At 44.1% G+C, this 15,464-nt stretch overlaps 1 pseudogene; it reads right to left on the bottom strand.

Moving 5' to 3' along the window:
* Positions 1–1,869: 1,869 nt before the first annotated feature.
* On the bottom strand, positions 1,870–2,023 carry LOC125305274 (annotated as a pseudogene).
* Between the last annotated feature and the right edge of the window lie 13,441 nt (positions 2,024–15,464).

Raw genomic sequence — 15,464 nt, 5'->3', positions numbered from 1 at the left:
ATTTTCTTTTTTCATCCCCCCGTCTTTTTCAGAGGATTGATGCAACTATGTTGCTTCCCATTGCTCTGTCAGACCACAAAGGTGTCTTCTGTCGCGCTACTCTGAAACGCTTGTCCAAACGTGCCACTAGGTGGCGTTTTAACACTTCGTTACGAAAGAATGAGGAGTTAAAGCGCAATTTCTGTCTTGGACGAGTTCCTTTCTTTTAATGTGGGCTCAGTAGATGACTCTACAGGGTTTCCCGCAGGAAATGCGTCAAGGTGGTAGGTCGTAGGTCGGGGGTGATTCAGGTGTATCGGTTGGCATCCGAGCGCGGCGGGGGGGGGTTGTAGGGGGTTCTTGTATTGGTTGCCGTCAGTGGGGGTGTGGGTGGTGGGTGTTGGCGTCTTGTTTGTGCGATACACTACAGACTCTGTATATTTAACAATTATTTATTAAACACTACATTATAAATAAATAACCAGCTTCTCAAAATAACAGTTAACAAAGAACAAAGTAACAACACCAAACAAACTATACAACAGTATACAAATATTTTAAAATATTTGTGTAATTTCTGCAATTTTAACAAAGACTATTACAAACTATAGAACAAGTGCAAAAGAAAGTGCAAAACAACAAAATGTGCAAATGTGATCAGTCACTACTTATGGCAGAGCTGACAACTAGCATTGTTACAAGCCATCCTCCTTGGCTTTAAAAAGATCATTTCAAGGGCCCTTTGGTAATTGCACTGTTTTACTATTGGACCATTAATGCTTATCTTCATGGAGGCTGTCAGACTGTTGACCTGCAGCCTGTTCCGCAAGTCTGTCCTGATCTATACACCGAGAGTGAATGAAGTTTAGATCATTTTATAGTTTTGTGTAATATGGATGGAATTTGAGCGCGGAGCGCTTTTTAATTTAGAGGCCGGAGTGGCCGCTCTGTTCCGCTCCCATACCGCTCACACCACGAGTCTGAGGCATGCCCACTAATAAAATCAAGACCGTTAAATTTACCGTTAAATAACAAGATATTGGCCATATAGGCTAAGTTCGTTGATGGGGATGGAGTTAGCTAAATAATTTAGAAAGCATACGCGTAGGCACGGATGGGCCTGGACGGGCCTAGGCCTGTCTATTATCAGTCTTGCGTGTCCGATTAGACGCGCAAGTCAACACTGTGCTGAGAGCAAGTGCTGTTTACTCGGTCCAGTCAAATTCGCGAAATTTAGCTCCCCGGTACCAAAGAACTAAGAGCAATGGCAATATATTTCACTCAGAACATTTATTTTAAAAGACTGCAACACTGATACTGCAACAACAAACAAGCTTGGCAACGCTAACTAAAGGGATCAGTCGGGATTAATTGCCAAAAGAACGAAAATGACAAATCACGCAGTCGGCTAAATATTTTAAACTGATGAACCCAGCATCGGTGCGTCGCATAAATTAAAACACAAATTGAAGCAACAACTTGATCATTGGACAACCTTACCACTAAACCTTTCCATAGGCCTGCAACGTTTATGACATAAAAAGTGGAATATGAACGCATTTCATCACACCTGACAATTTAACGGAGCTGTGGCTGTTCGCGATTTGACTGATTTTTGAGAACGAGGAGCGAGGAGAGGTATTTGCACCGCCAGTTCCGCCACTAGCTCTGATTCGAGGCATATCACATATGTAAAGATTATAAAATCTGATTATTTTCCGATTCATGACACGTTTCTTCTTATTTTTAATGCGTTCTCTTGCGGAGACGGAGATTGGCGTTGGTCACGGTTTGGAATGAAAGGGAGAAAACAGGACAAAGTAACACGTTTTTTTTTTTTTTTTTTTGACGACGTAGTTTTTGCCAAGGCGCCTTGACTGCAAAGTGCTGCGGGAAACCCTGACCATCAAAATGTTTTGTCCCCACTACCAGAAATTGCGGTCGAGATTCCCACATTTGAGGAATGCAAACGACCCGGATGTGCAATGGGAGCCTCGCCCTGGGCAAACAACCTTCTTGATCATTGTATCTGCCAGGTAAGTATGAGTTGAACAGACCAAGTTGGGATTCCTGGGCCACTGGCAGTGAAAGGCTTTATCAGTGAAAGGCAATCAGAAACAATACACTTTTTAGTTCCAATTTGCGTAAATCAAAATCTGCCAAATTACAAACCCTTGAAGCGGAATTTTCTAGACTGGATTTTCTTTTGCAAAGTAATTACTCTTTAGACATAGAGACTAAATGTGATCTTGTCAAAAAAGAAATTAATGACATTTTGAAACAGCAATCCGAATTTTTATTGCACAGAACTAGGCAAAGGTACTATTTTCATGCATCCAGACCCAGTCATTTACTGGCTATGAAAATTAGATCTAATGAACACTTTGCAGACATCCCCTCCATTAGATCTGCAGATGGACTTATTATAACAGAACCAGATTAATGTAACTTTTAGAGATTTCTATTCTACTTTATATCAGTCTGAGGGGCAACTAGATGAAAATGGATCTCAGAACTACCTTAAACAGCTAGATTTACCATCTTTGTCAGCAGAAGATTCTTTGAGCCTTGACAGCCCTTTAACATTAGAAGAGCTGGAAAGGGCAGCATTGTCTATGCAGTCTAACAAATCCCCTGGGTTGGATGGAGTTCCTCCAGAGTTTTATGTTAAATTTTGGGAAAAATTAGGTCCTCTACTTTTAGATATGATCATGGCATCAATTGAGAATGGTGGTTTTTCAAGAGATGTTAATACAGCTCTTATTTCACTTCTCTTAAAGAAAGGAAAAGACCCCAGACTGTGCTAGCTACAGACCTCTGAGTCTACTAAACGCAGACCTAAAAATCTATGCTAAGATACTGCATTGAAAAGTTTATGCCACTTCTGGTTCATTGCGATCAGACTGGTTTTATTAAGTCCAGACTTGCCTCTGAGAATGTTAGGCGACTTCTTCACGTTATTGATGTTGCGACAGACATAAAAGTTCCACTAGGTGTACTGTCCCTTGATGCCATGAAGGCCTTTGATAGGCTGGAGTGGGCCTTTTTATGGTCTGTATTGGAAATTATGGGATTTGGGCTGTCCCTTGAGCCCTTCGCTCTTTCACTCGAGCCCTTGGTGCAAATGATACGACAATCTGCCTCCATAAAACCCATTTCCATTTTAAACACAGAACATAAAGTAGCTCTTTTTGCAGACGATATTATAGTTTTTATGGAAAACCCAAACCAGTCTATACCAAATTTGTTATCGGTTTGTGGAGTTTGGTGCTTACTCTGGATTTAAAATCAACTGGTCCAAATCTGCTCTTCTTCCTTTGAATGCCACTGCAAAATCACTGCCTTCTCCCGCTAAGGTCCCTGTTGTCCAGCACTTTAAATATCTTGGAATTCAGATTTTTCCTTCAGGCCCAAATTGTAAAGATGAACATTTTGCCAGCTCAATGATTCTGCTCTGCCCCCCCACAGATTTTTGGAAGAAATTACATTCTGACATTTCCCAGTTTATCTGGAACAAAAAACGTCCCAGACTTAAATTTTCTATATTGCAGAGAAGTAGAGGAGATGGTGGTTTAGCGGTACCTAATTTTAAATATTATTATTGGTCCTTTGTGCTTCGTCCTATTATTACATGGAGGAATGCTAACACACATCTTGGCGTGGGTTAAAGGAAAAAATGGTACAACCATGGAGTTTAGAGGATGTCCTCTTTTCTAATGTCTCAGATAGACAAAACATGTTATGTTTTGGTCCATTGGTCTCAAGTGATGGGGGAGCCATGGCCCACTGGTTAGCACTCTGGACTTGTAACCGGAGGGTTGCCGGTTCGAGCCCCAACCAGTGGGCCGCGGCTAAAGTGCCCTTGAGCAAGGCACCTAACCCCTCACTGCTCCCCTGCCGCCCGTTGTAGCAGGCAGCTCACTGCGCCCGGGATTAGTGTGTGCTTCACCTCACTGTGTGTACACTGTGTGCTGTTTGTGTTTCACTAATTCACCGATTGGGTTAAATGCAGAGACCAAATTTCCCTCACGGGATCAAAAAAGTATATATACTATAGATATACACTATATATGTGTAAGGGTCCTGTCCGTGCTCCTTTGTTTGTTTCCCATGTGCTTTGTGTTTACCTACCTGTCACCTGTCTTTGTCTCTGCCCCATCTCCTTATTTGGTCTGTGCTTCCTGTCTTGTTAGTTTTCCCTCCGTTTCTGTTTCCACACCTGTTCCCCGTTATTGTCTTGTTGGTCTCGTCCAGTCCTCTGTCTTTCTGTTAATTAGTCTGTTAGTTTAATATTGGTTTCCACCTGTCTCTTGTTTTACCTTGATCATTGTCCACCTGTTCCCTGTTACCCATTGTGTATGTAAACCCTCTGTCTCCTCTCCGTCCTTGTTGGTTATTAGTCTATGTGGGTTGTGTTCTTGAATAAAGATTCTTGTAGTTCAATGATTCCCTTGCCTTGCCATACTTTGCCCGTGCAGCCGTGACAGAATAACCGACCGACAAACATGGATGAAGGCAAGTTTTTTGATTTTGAGTCAAACTTGCCACTGCACCTAATGCCCTGGGAGCTGTTCTGGGAGGATGAAGAGGGGGAAACCACTGAGAATGACTGGTCCTCCGAGGAGGATGGACCAGGTCCCTCTCCAGTCCCAGCTCCCCAACACCCTGGGCCAGCAGTTCTTCCAGCAGCTCCAGCCCCCGATTCCCCCGCTCCCAGTTCGATTCCTGGCTCCAGTCCCTTCGGCTCAGCCCCGATTCTGGTCCCTCCAGAGCTCCGTCCCGATCCCGCTCCAGTCCCGATTCCGGCTCCAGCCCCGATTCTGGCTCCAGCTCCAGTCCCTATTCTGGCTCCAGCTCCAGCTCCAGTCCCGATTCTGGCTCAGCTCCAGTCCCTATTCTGGCTCCAGCTCCAGTCCCGATTCCGGCTCCCGCTCCAGTCCCGATTCCGGCTCCAGCCCCTATTCTGGCTCCAGTTCCGGTTCCAGCTCCAGTCCCGATTCTGGCTCCAGCCCCTATTCTGGCTCCAGCTCCAGTCCCGATTCCGGCTCCAGCTCCTGCTCCCAATCCAGCTCCGACTCGGGCTCCCGATCCAGCTCCCTCTCCAGCCCCGAGTCAGACTCCTGCGCTGGCTCAGGCTCCAGTACCGACTCCGGCTCCAGTCGCGAGTTCGGCTCCGGCTCCCGATCCAGCTCGGGCTCCAGTCGTGAGCTCGACTCCGGCTCCCGCTCCGGATCTGGCTCCGACTCCGGCACCTGATCCTGCTTCCGATCCCGCTCCAGTCCCGATTCCGGCTCCCGCTCCAGTCCCGATTCCGGCTCCAGCCCCGATTCTGGCTCCGGCTCCAGCTCCCTCTCCAGCCCCGAGTCAGAGTCCTGCGCTGGCTCAAGCTCCAGTACCCGACTCAGCTCGGTCGGCGATTTGACTCCGGCTCAGTCGCGGATCTGGCTCCGGCTCCAGATCAGGCTCCCCGCTCCAGATCCGGGCTCCGCTCCGGCTCCGACTCGGGCTCCAGTCGTGAGCTCGACTCCGGCTCCAGCTCCCGCTCCGGATCCCGCTCCAGTCCCGGCTCCAGCTCCTGCTCCCGATCCAGCTCCGACACGGGCTCCCGATCTAGCTCCGGCTCAGGCTTCGGCTCTGACCGGTCATCCATCGGGCCGTCCGCCTGACCCGCCGTCTCCGACCGGCCGTCCGCCTGACCCTCCGTCTCTGATCGGCCGCCCACCCGGCCGTCCGCCTGACCCTCCGTCTCTGATCGGCCGCCCAACGGATCGTCCGCCTGATCCTCGGTCCCTGGCCGCCCGCCTGACCCTCCTGCCGTTAGCCCCCTCCGCCCACCCTGTTTGGACCTTTTTTTTGTTTGGGCTGTCTGGAATCCGGCCCTTGGAGGGGGGGTAATGTAAGGGTCCTGTCCGTGCTCCTTTGTTTGTTCCCCATGTGCTTTACCTACCTGTCACCTGTCTTTGTCTCCGCCCCATCTCCTTATTTGGTCTGTGCTTCCTGTCTTGTTAGTTTTCCCTCCGTTTCTGTTTCCACACCTGTTCCCCGTTATTGTCTTGTTGGTCTCGTCCAGTCCTCGGTCTTTCTGTTAAATAGTCTGTTAGTTTAATATTGGTTTCCACCTGTCTCTTGTTTTACCTTGATCATTGTCCACCTGTTCCCTGTTACCCATTGTGTATGTAAACCCTCTCTCCTCTCCGCCCTTGTCGGTTATTAGTCTATGTGGGTTGTGTTCTTGAATAAAGGTTCTTGTAGTTCAACGATTCCCTTGCCTTGCCATTCTTTGCCCGTGCAGCCGTGACAATATGTGATTCGAACATGGCGCTTAGTAGAAAAAGAATGTAAGATTTCCTCTAAGTGGCATACACTTTCCCCTCTATTCCACAACAAAGGGTTGCTGATTGGGGGGAGACCTATTTCTCCATCACATTGGAGGGATAAAGGTATCCGTTATTTAAAAGATCTATACACTAACACCACCTTAGGTTCTTTTCAGGATATTAGAACCACATTCAATCTACCAGGCTCCTCTTTCTTTTTTTACTTACAGATCAGATCAGCTATGAAAGCTTATGGAGTTCCTTGGCAGCAACCATTGCCCATTCATCCCCTAGGTAAATTGATTTCAGTGCAAAATGGAACCAAGGGCATCTATGTTTTACAAGTTTATTTTAGAATCCTCATGTCATGCAATGCCTTTAGACAGAGTATGGAGACAAGATTATCCTGCTCTGGATCCAGAGTTTGACTGGGAGGATGTTTGGGAAAGTATAAAGGAGGCGGTTACGTAACCCTAACCATCAGCAGATACATTTTAACTTCATACATAGAACTTATCTAACTCCACGTAAACTTTTCTGTATGAAGCTGATAGACTCCCCTTTGTGTTCCTTTTGTAATCTTAAGTGTCCTGGGACATTTTTGCATACGATGTGGGAATGCCCACCAGTGGCGCAGTTCTGGAATGAGGTTGCTTCAACGCTGTCAGATCTAGTGGGTGAACCAGTGTCAGCGACCTTGCCTGTTCTGATGTTAAATGACTTATCAGAGCTAAACACATCTAGGCTAAACAAGCGCATCTTTCTAGCTGGTCTGACAGCTGCGAAAAAGCTAGTTGTTACGAGATGGAAACCCTCACAGACGCTTAATGTTAGGCAATGGATCCTGACCTTCTTGGACGTGGTTTATATGGAATTATCAACTGCCCATATTCAGAAACAGAAAAAACAGAAAAAACTCTATGCACTTGGCAGACAGCTGCAGAATCTTTAAAAGGCTTATTGAGGTAACTTTTTAGTTCCTGTTGTTGTTACCCCTTGTATTGTTGACTGGAATAACTTCCTTTCCCTGAAGTGGTTGTGTGTGTGTGTGTGTGTTTTGTCTGTCTATGTCACTATTCTTGTATGTGTGTCTGACATTGTTTTGGATGCATTCCCTTGCATACAGGCAGGAGTGCATGGGACTGCCTTTTCATTTATAATTTTTCTTGGTATTTATTTTATTTTTTTTTTACATTTATTATGACCGCCGCAGCTTGCCGTGTGGTCATATAGGTTTAGTCAGATTTTTTTTTTTTTTCTTTTTTTTTTTTTTTTTTTTATGCCCAAATTTCCGTCAATGATTCCTGGGACACTGAAAGACCGGGTACACGAAACTTGGTGGACATGTAACCCCATGGATAGCATGGAACCATCGTTTTCGTTTTTTGATCTGTAGCCCCCCGCTGAATTGGACCCCCGAAGGAGGGTAGGGGCAGACACAGTTTTCTGTGAATATCTCGAAAACCGTAGGGTTTAGGAGGACCATTTTTTTTTGTATGTTGATCTCAAGGGGCCATGTCAACCCATTCCATAACCACTCATTTCATGTATAGCGCCACCTAGTTAAACACAAAAAGTAAAAATGAGGTGGTGTAATTGAAGGTATCTGTGACTAACATAGTCAAAACTGCACAAAATTGGAAGTGTAGGATCATTATGACACCCTATGTATGCACGCCAAGTTTTGTGGAATTCCGTTCATGGGGGGGCCACACAATAAATTAATTTATGTTACTATACACCAACTGGCCTGTAGGTGGCCGGGGACAGTTTTCTGTGAATATCTCGAGAACCGTAGGGCCTAGGAGGTCCACCTTTTTTTTTGTATGTTGGTCTTAAGGGGGGCATGTCAACCCATCCCATTACCACTTATTTCGTATGTATAGCGCCACCTAGTTAAAAATTAAAAGCAAAAAATGAGGTGTTTTCATCTCAATATCTCTGGCTGACAAGGTCAAAACTGCACGAAATTAAAAGAGGATCATTATGACACCCCCTCTGAATGCATGCCAAGTTTTGTGTAATTTCGTTCATGGGGGGCCTTACAATAAAATAATTTATGTGTACATTTAGTGACATTACACCAACAAGGATTCCCGACACTGAAAAGACCGGGTACACAAAACTTGGTGAGCATGTACCCCACATGGATAGCATGGAACCGTCCATTTTAAATTTCATCTGCAGCCCCCCGCTGGACTGGACCCCGGAGGAGGGTAGGGCAGACACAGTTCTCTGTGAATCTTTTTTATGGTATGTTGGTCTCAAGGGCCCACATCAACCTGGCTCATAATCACTCATTTGTGATTTGCCCCCGGTAAAATGAAAATCAGTAGGATTAAAAGAAAGCCAAAATAAATATTCATCATCATCATCATGGCTGCATTTTCAGTATTGGCGAGAAGTAATCGTTTGTCCACTAGATGGCGATCGTTGCAGTGAGCGTAATTTTGTTGGAAGTTAAAAGTGGGTTGGAAAAACAATGGACGCTTCATACAAGGACTGTAATTTACGCGAGCGAACATCTAATAAGGATAGGGCCGATGTTCACATGAAGTGTAATTCCCATTTCTTCTTGAAGCGAAATAAATCTAAGGATGTTTCTCGGACATGCTTGGTTTTACTGCAGGTAATGTTAATCTTGTAATATCAATAAGGACCTAGGTAATGTTACGTTGGCGTTGGTTGAGTGATGGAGGCATTTGATTGATTGCATTTGTAGAAAACTATAAATGCGGTTATACCAAGCAAATTGATAGCAGCACTGTTTGTATCTTTCGACTGTCATTTATTGCCGCGTGCTACAAAATCATTCTGTGCAATGGAAGATTTACCAACGCTACACCGGGTTGATACAGTTTGCCTATACATGCGTGAGACTGAGACGCCTGTTTATTTTGTTTTTTAAGTGCGTTGCAGGGTGTGAGGGGAATCGATGTGCTTTGATTACAGCTTGGTAGTTGTAGTCTGTGAAATTAAAAAGCACGCGTGTGTGAAGTATCCAAACAATGACACCTTCATTTCATTATGGCTGCTTTAGCAAAACACCTTAAGCTACTGTGTAGTGGGTCCCATTTAGAAGTGGCTACTTCATTCTCACGCCTTTGACTCATGGAGCTGCGTGGAATGTTATTACAACTTTTCAATACGATATGGCAGTTTAAGTCCGCTTTGATACTGTAAGGCTTAAGCCATTGGTTTCCAAAAGGAGATTTTTATTTGTGTCGCCAGCATAGCCTATTGACAATTTATGTTGTCAATAGGCCTACCTTTATAATCCTACCTGTAGCTTAGGGAAGCTAACAACTTTCTATTAGGATCTAGTTTGTTAGTTACCGTTTTGTCATAACTCCCTGATGCATTTTGCATTTAGAATAGCCAGAGCGTGTATATCTCAATCGGAAAATTAAACAATATCGGGTGCCTATGGACTAGGCTGGAGTGAACCCAGCCTGATCTGCCCGCTATTTATTTTTGATTTCTTAAAAGATTGAGCTTGGTCTGATGAAAGCCAGACTAGCCATGGACCTCAGTTAAACAATGCAAGGGAACATGAATCAGCCTATATTTGCACTAACAATAACGGACAAAAGCTTTTTCAACTTTGGCCCGTTAAAATGTGTATGAACAGTCTAGCGGCGCTTTCATCAAGGCCCATTTGGACATGTCAGTTATTTGCACCACTGGTTAGATGTAAAACAGCATTTCGCTTCAGACTAGGCTACTGTTACTTAATTTGTGCATTAACAATAACGTTTCAGACTACTGTTACTTAATTTGTGCATTGACAATAAAGTATTACATGAACTAAAGATGACTAAAATCTTATGTAGAAGAAGAAACATTCACAAAAAATCCATCCATCCAAAATGACCTTTGTTTTTGATAGCTGTTGAAAACGGCATGGAACTGACAGAGATGTTTTTGTTTATAAATACATAAAAATAAATAAATAAATAACATTATGCTGATACCTTTTGCTTTTCCCAAATACAATGTAGCCTACAGGTGTAAGTGACCTTTTCATCAATCCAGTTGCAATGGATGAACTGTGATGAACTGCCCTACTTGTGATTGTTTAGAGATTTTAAAGGTTTTATAACAATTCTACATCTTCTTTGGCTATTCTACAATCTATTCACCTTTTCAGCACCAGTAGGGTACTTTCTGTGCAGTGCAGACACACACTCAGGCATGCCAAACAAGCATACACAAAAAGTTTCAAGAGTGGGGGATGGAGTAAAATATGGAGACAAATTGAAGTGTGATTTATTTTCGAACGGATGTACAGGACTGAGCGGCGGTCATATTTTGTACCGCTATGCGGTACATCTAGTTTATCTTTTTATCTGTATTACATGTTGTATGTTATTTGTTGTGTTAGTTGGGTATTACTTTGAGGTTTGGATGGGTTGGGTGGGTAGGTGCTGTTTTTTTGTTTAAGTCTTCAAGTTGTATTATACTTTATTTTGAATTTGAATGCTTACATTTGTGCTAATTAATGACTTCATATTTGTCTTGCTCACTCGAATTTATATTTTTGTACTTGATGTGCAACTTCTCAATAAAAATTTGATCACAAAAAAAATAAATAATTTAATAGCCAGAAATATGTCTGCCCTGCCCTAATAAAGAAATATTTGGTTAACTGCGAGTGAATCCCGTTTGCAGCCGTAGAAGAAACGCAGGACAAATTAAACATTCTGGTTTTCTCTGAGTGCAACGATGATAGACAGACATAATTTGGACAAAATATAGAGCATATTATAAAGAGCATATATAATAAAGATTTTTGATGGTCACAAGTTTACTTCATTAGGGACTGTTCGTTATTTATTTAAGGGGCTACCGGAGGAGTTTTGGGTGCATTAGTCAAAAAAGACGCGTGACCCTCCCTCGCCAGCGAGAAATTTTTCTATGACCCTCCAAAGTGATTATGAAAAAACGCATGACCCTCCCCTTCAATTTATTTATGCCTTCTGTAGGCTACTGGGTCAATTTGGGAGCTTGCATGCTACCACTCCTTTCTTAAAATGCCTTGAAAAGGCTGCCGTTTGCACAATTTCATAAATAATCACCGGACAAACAAGCCTACCTTTCATCAAACTGTATTTTAACTTTTTCCCGGCTAAAGGCTAACTTGACAGGTCTCTTTAACCCTTTTCTTGCTTAGCCTCTGGTGCATTTTAATAGTAGGCTAAAGGCTAAATTGTTTTATAGCCTATAACATTATAGTCCGGTGGACAGCCCATAGAGCCCCATTGTGGACCCGGAAATGTTGAGTACACCGTTACCCAACGTTTTATGATGGAAATATATAGTATGGGTTCCCAGCATGCAGAAACTGCCGGATGCTAATTTGCATATGTTGGGCAATTTGTGTAATTAAGCTAATTAGCATAAATTAGCATAATATCCTATATTAATCATATTATAAGAGCTGCTTGGCCAAAATGGACAATGTTTGTATGTTTTTAGGGGTTACTGGAGATGCTGAGTCCATATCTGACATTTTCAAGATTCAAAATCACTATTTAAACTTGGTTTGGTCACATTTTACTCTCATTAAGCTGATTTTGCTGAGTTTTTTGGTACAATTTAGACATATTTTTTGGAGGATAGGGCTGTAGCGATATACACACCAACCTAACAATTCGATTAGGGCTGTTTTTGACCCACGGTTTGATACATTTTTCTTTTTTTGGGGGAACTAGACATTTCAATAGCCTACCTTAGAGTACCAGAGGATTACAATGTAATATATCTGTATTATTTTATATCCTGATATAAAAAGAGATAATACTGAATGTCTGATATTTATGACAGCAAACTTTATGCAGATTAGCCTATAGCTTAGGCCTACTATTTCTATTACAACTCTACCACATTCAGCTGTCTGGTTGAAGCCTGGAAATATTGTAAACAAAGTAGCATAGTTGGCTAGCTTATCCTGATTGGACTGTTGAGTTTCCTCATGTGTGTTTAAGGCAATACTGTTCCTTGGGACAAGCCTTTTGGGAAACATTGGTATTGAGATGATCATTCAGTTCTCCCAGAATCCCCAGCGTGAAGCATCGTGGGAATCACAAGCACAGTCCAGCACGCTGGCGTTGCACAGCTCCCCCAACAAGCCATTGCCATCCTCAGCGCGGGCGTTCCCACATTCAGTCTAGCAATTAGTCTCTGGCACTGCCACACAGTAGGGTGCACCGCAAGAGCCCTACTCACCCTGCGGAACCACAACCACCAGCGGCCCAATGCGGGGTGTGCTAGCAGTCACCTGGTCTGTTGCCTCTCGTCCCCAGCTCCCTTCAGAGAACGCCCTCAGGTCGCACTTTCGCAGTGTGCACCACTGCAACATTCCTCCAACACCTGGCCAGGCCTAGCCTCCACTGCCACAGACTCCCCGGCGCTGAGCACCGTAACTGGCACTGCACCTCCGATGCTCCACTCTGTCATCTCGCCAGTCGGGGCAGCAGACTCCAGTTCCATTGCAGCCGGACCACGCTGCGCACAGCTACAGCTACCGACGTTGGCGTCCCTCCTCTGCTGCTGCAGAGCTGTCCTCCGCTGCTCCCGTCCACTCCACACCGCCACGATCGTGCCAAGGCCTAGACCTTCTCTCTGGCTCGTGCCATCGGATTTCACACAACAAACTTTTTCCCCCTTATTTTTCTAAAGAGTACCGGCGAACAGGCCGACTCGAACAGGCTCCGCCAACCATCCTCAAGGCACTACCTCATCAGCCAGGGCCACCGCCAACTCCAGCCTAAAGCTGTCCGGCAGGGGCAGGGGCTCAAGGTCTTCTCTCGGTGAAGTCAGCGCCCAGGCAAGCGTCACTACCTTATTTTCCAAGGCCGCTTCCTCAAACCGCTCTCCCAGTCGCGTGAAGTCCTTCTCCGCTGTGGCCACTGAATCAAAACCCTCTTCAGGCAAGCACTCCTCCCGTAGCCAGGCCCAGGCGACGGCTGGTCTCCTCCTGCGGCTTCTACTGAAGGCCTCTGTAAGATTTTTAGTACCCCTTACAAGGGTTCTCTTCAGATCCTTTTGCTTGGGCCTCCACCTAGCGGTGAGCATGGACGGATTAGGAACTTTCGGGCCCCTGGGCCCAGATGTATTAAGGGGCCCCCATTAATTGTCGCATATGTGGAAGGTTTGGAGGTCCTTCCAAACCCCCCATTTGTTTGATGTGATTTCCTGTATTCTGGTGCATTTTGGGGATGGCCAATACTAAATTCAATCAGATTCATAGCCTACATCCTGATGTGTTGATATTGAGGCAATGATTTCATGCAAAGGCTTGGGCTTCAGGGCTCCCTGACCCCTTGGGCCGGGCCCGGTAGGCCCGTGCAGTAATTCATCCCTGGCGGTGAGGTCTCCCACTCCTGGCTCCTCCAGCACTGAAGACACTGTCTCCTACAGAACGCAACTTGCTCCTCCATGGAAAATGTGCCCATCTACAGGTGCTGCTTTGGAAAGCAGCAGACCGTCCTGATCCACCGGCTGTGGATATAACAGCGTTTGGAGGGAGTTAGAAGACAGGAGAGGAACTTGCCCACCCTCGATTCAAGTCCTGTTGCTCCTCCTGATTTGTTAGATGTTATCAGCTGTAACTGCAAAGCTGGGTTAAAACTGTGTATACAGTACATGTATCTGGAAAGTGCAGCTGTGCAGCTGCAGGCCTGGCCTGTACTAATTATTGTTTCTGCAAAGGCAGTGATGTTGCATGTGGCAATATATTTACACAGCAAAAACAGCAGAAGGACAGGGATGAAGAGTCTGGAGAAGATGGCGACAGGACAACGGATGAGGACAGTGAGGAGTAGTAGAGGCTAGTTCTTCCCTTTGTTACTCAATTGTGAGTCACAGCAGAGGGCCAGTGAATAGCTATTTCCAAAATGATTGTGGAATTCAGAAATAACTTGAGGATCCAAATTATTCCTAAAGACTGAACATTTTTATCCGTCTAAATCGCCCCCAAAAACTCAGCAAAATCAGCTTAATTGATAATAAAAACGTGACCAAACCAAGTTTAAATAGTGATTTTGAATCTTGAAAATGTCAGATATGGACTCTCCAGTAACCCCTAAAACATACTAACATGGTCCATTTTGGCCAAGCAGTTCTTATAATATGATCAATATAGGTGATTATGCTCATTTATGCTAATTAGCCCCATTACACAAATTGCCCAACATATGCAAATTAACATCCGGCAGATGTGTCTATGTCTCCACACACTCAAAACACAGCTATGATGGTAAAGAGGAGAATCATAAATGATCAGACAAGTGCTCTCTTTGAGCAAGCACTTTCACTAAAGTCAAGTCAACTGTCAGACTCTGAAGACTTATTTGATCACTTTAATGCAAAAATGGCAAACATTATGGATGACATTGCTCCATTACAATTCAAGAAAGTTAAGGACAAACAGAAAGCACCATGGAGGCAAAATCCAGCAGTTAAACTTCTAAAAAGAGAGTGTAGGAAGACTGAAAGAAAATGGCGTAAATACAAACTTCAGATCCACTATGAAATCCATAAAGAGATGCTCCGCACATATAACTCTGAAATATGCAAAGCAAGACAGTCTTTCTTTTCTAACATTATCAATAGAAGTTCAAATAACACTCGTATTCTATTTTCAACTGTTGATAAGTTAACAAATCCCCCACAATTAGTGCCTGAACTTCTCTCAACTGCAAATAAATGCAATGAGTTTTCATCTTTTTTTTTTAAAGGTAAAATGGACAAAATCAGACTCAACATATCTGCTCAATTACAAATTCAACAACCTGAACTTCCAGCAACAAACAGAGGGAAACTAAACTTGATGTCAGAGTTCAGCTTGATAGACTACGAAACACTTGAAAAAAACGGTACAGAATCTCAGCTCTTCCACATGTGTCTTAGACACTCTGCCTACCAATTTCTTCAAAACTGTTTTTCACCTCATAGCGGCAGATGTCCTTCAAATTGTAAATGTATCACTGCTGTCTGGCACTTTTCCTAAGTCACTGAAAACAGCTGTTGTAAAGCCACTTCTCAAGAAAAATAACCTGGATGCCTCCATGCTAAACAATTACAGGCCCATATCCAATCTACCTTTTATTGGCAAAATTATTGAAAAAGTAGTCTTTAATCTATTAACCACCTTCCCTAACATCA

Source organism: Alosa alosa, chromosome 12, assembly GCF_017589495.1.
Source record: "Alosa alosa isolate M-15738 ecotype Scorff River chromosome 12, AALO_Geno_1.1, whole genome shotgun sequence".
NCBI classification, from domain to species: Eukaryota; Metazoa; Chordata; class Actinopteri; order Clupeiformes; family Clupeidae; genus Alosa; species Alosa alosa.
This window is presented reverse-complemented; position numbering and strand designations above follow the sequence as displayed.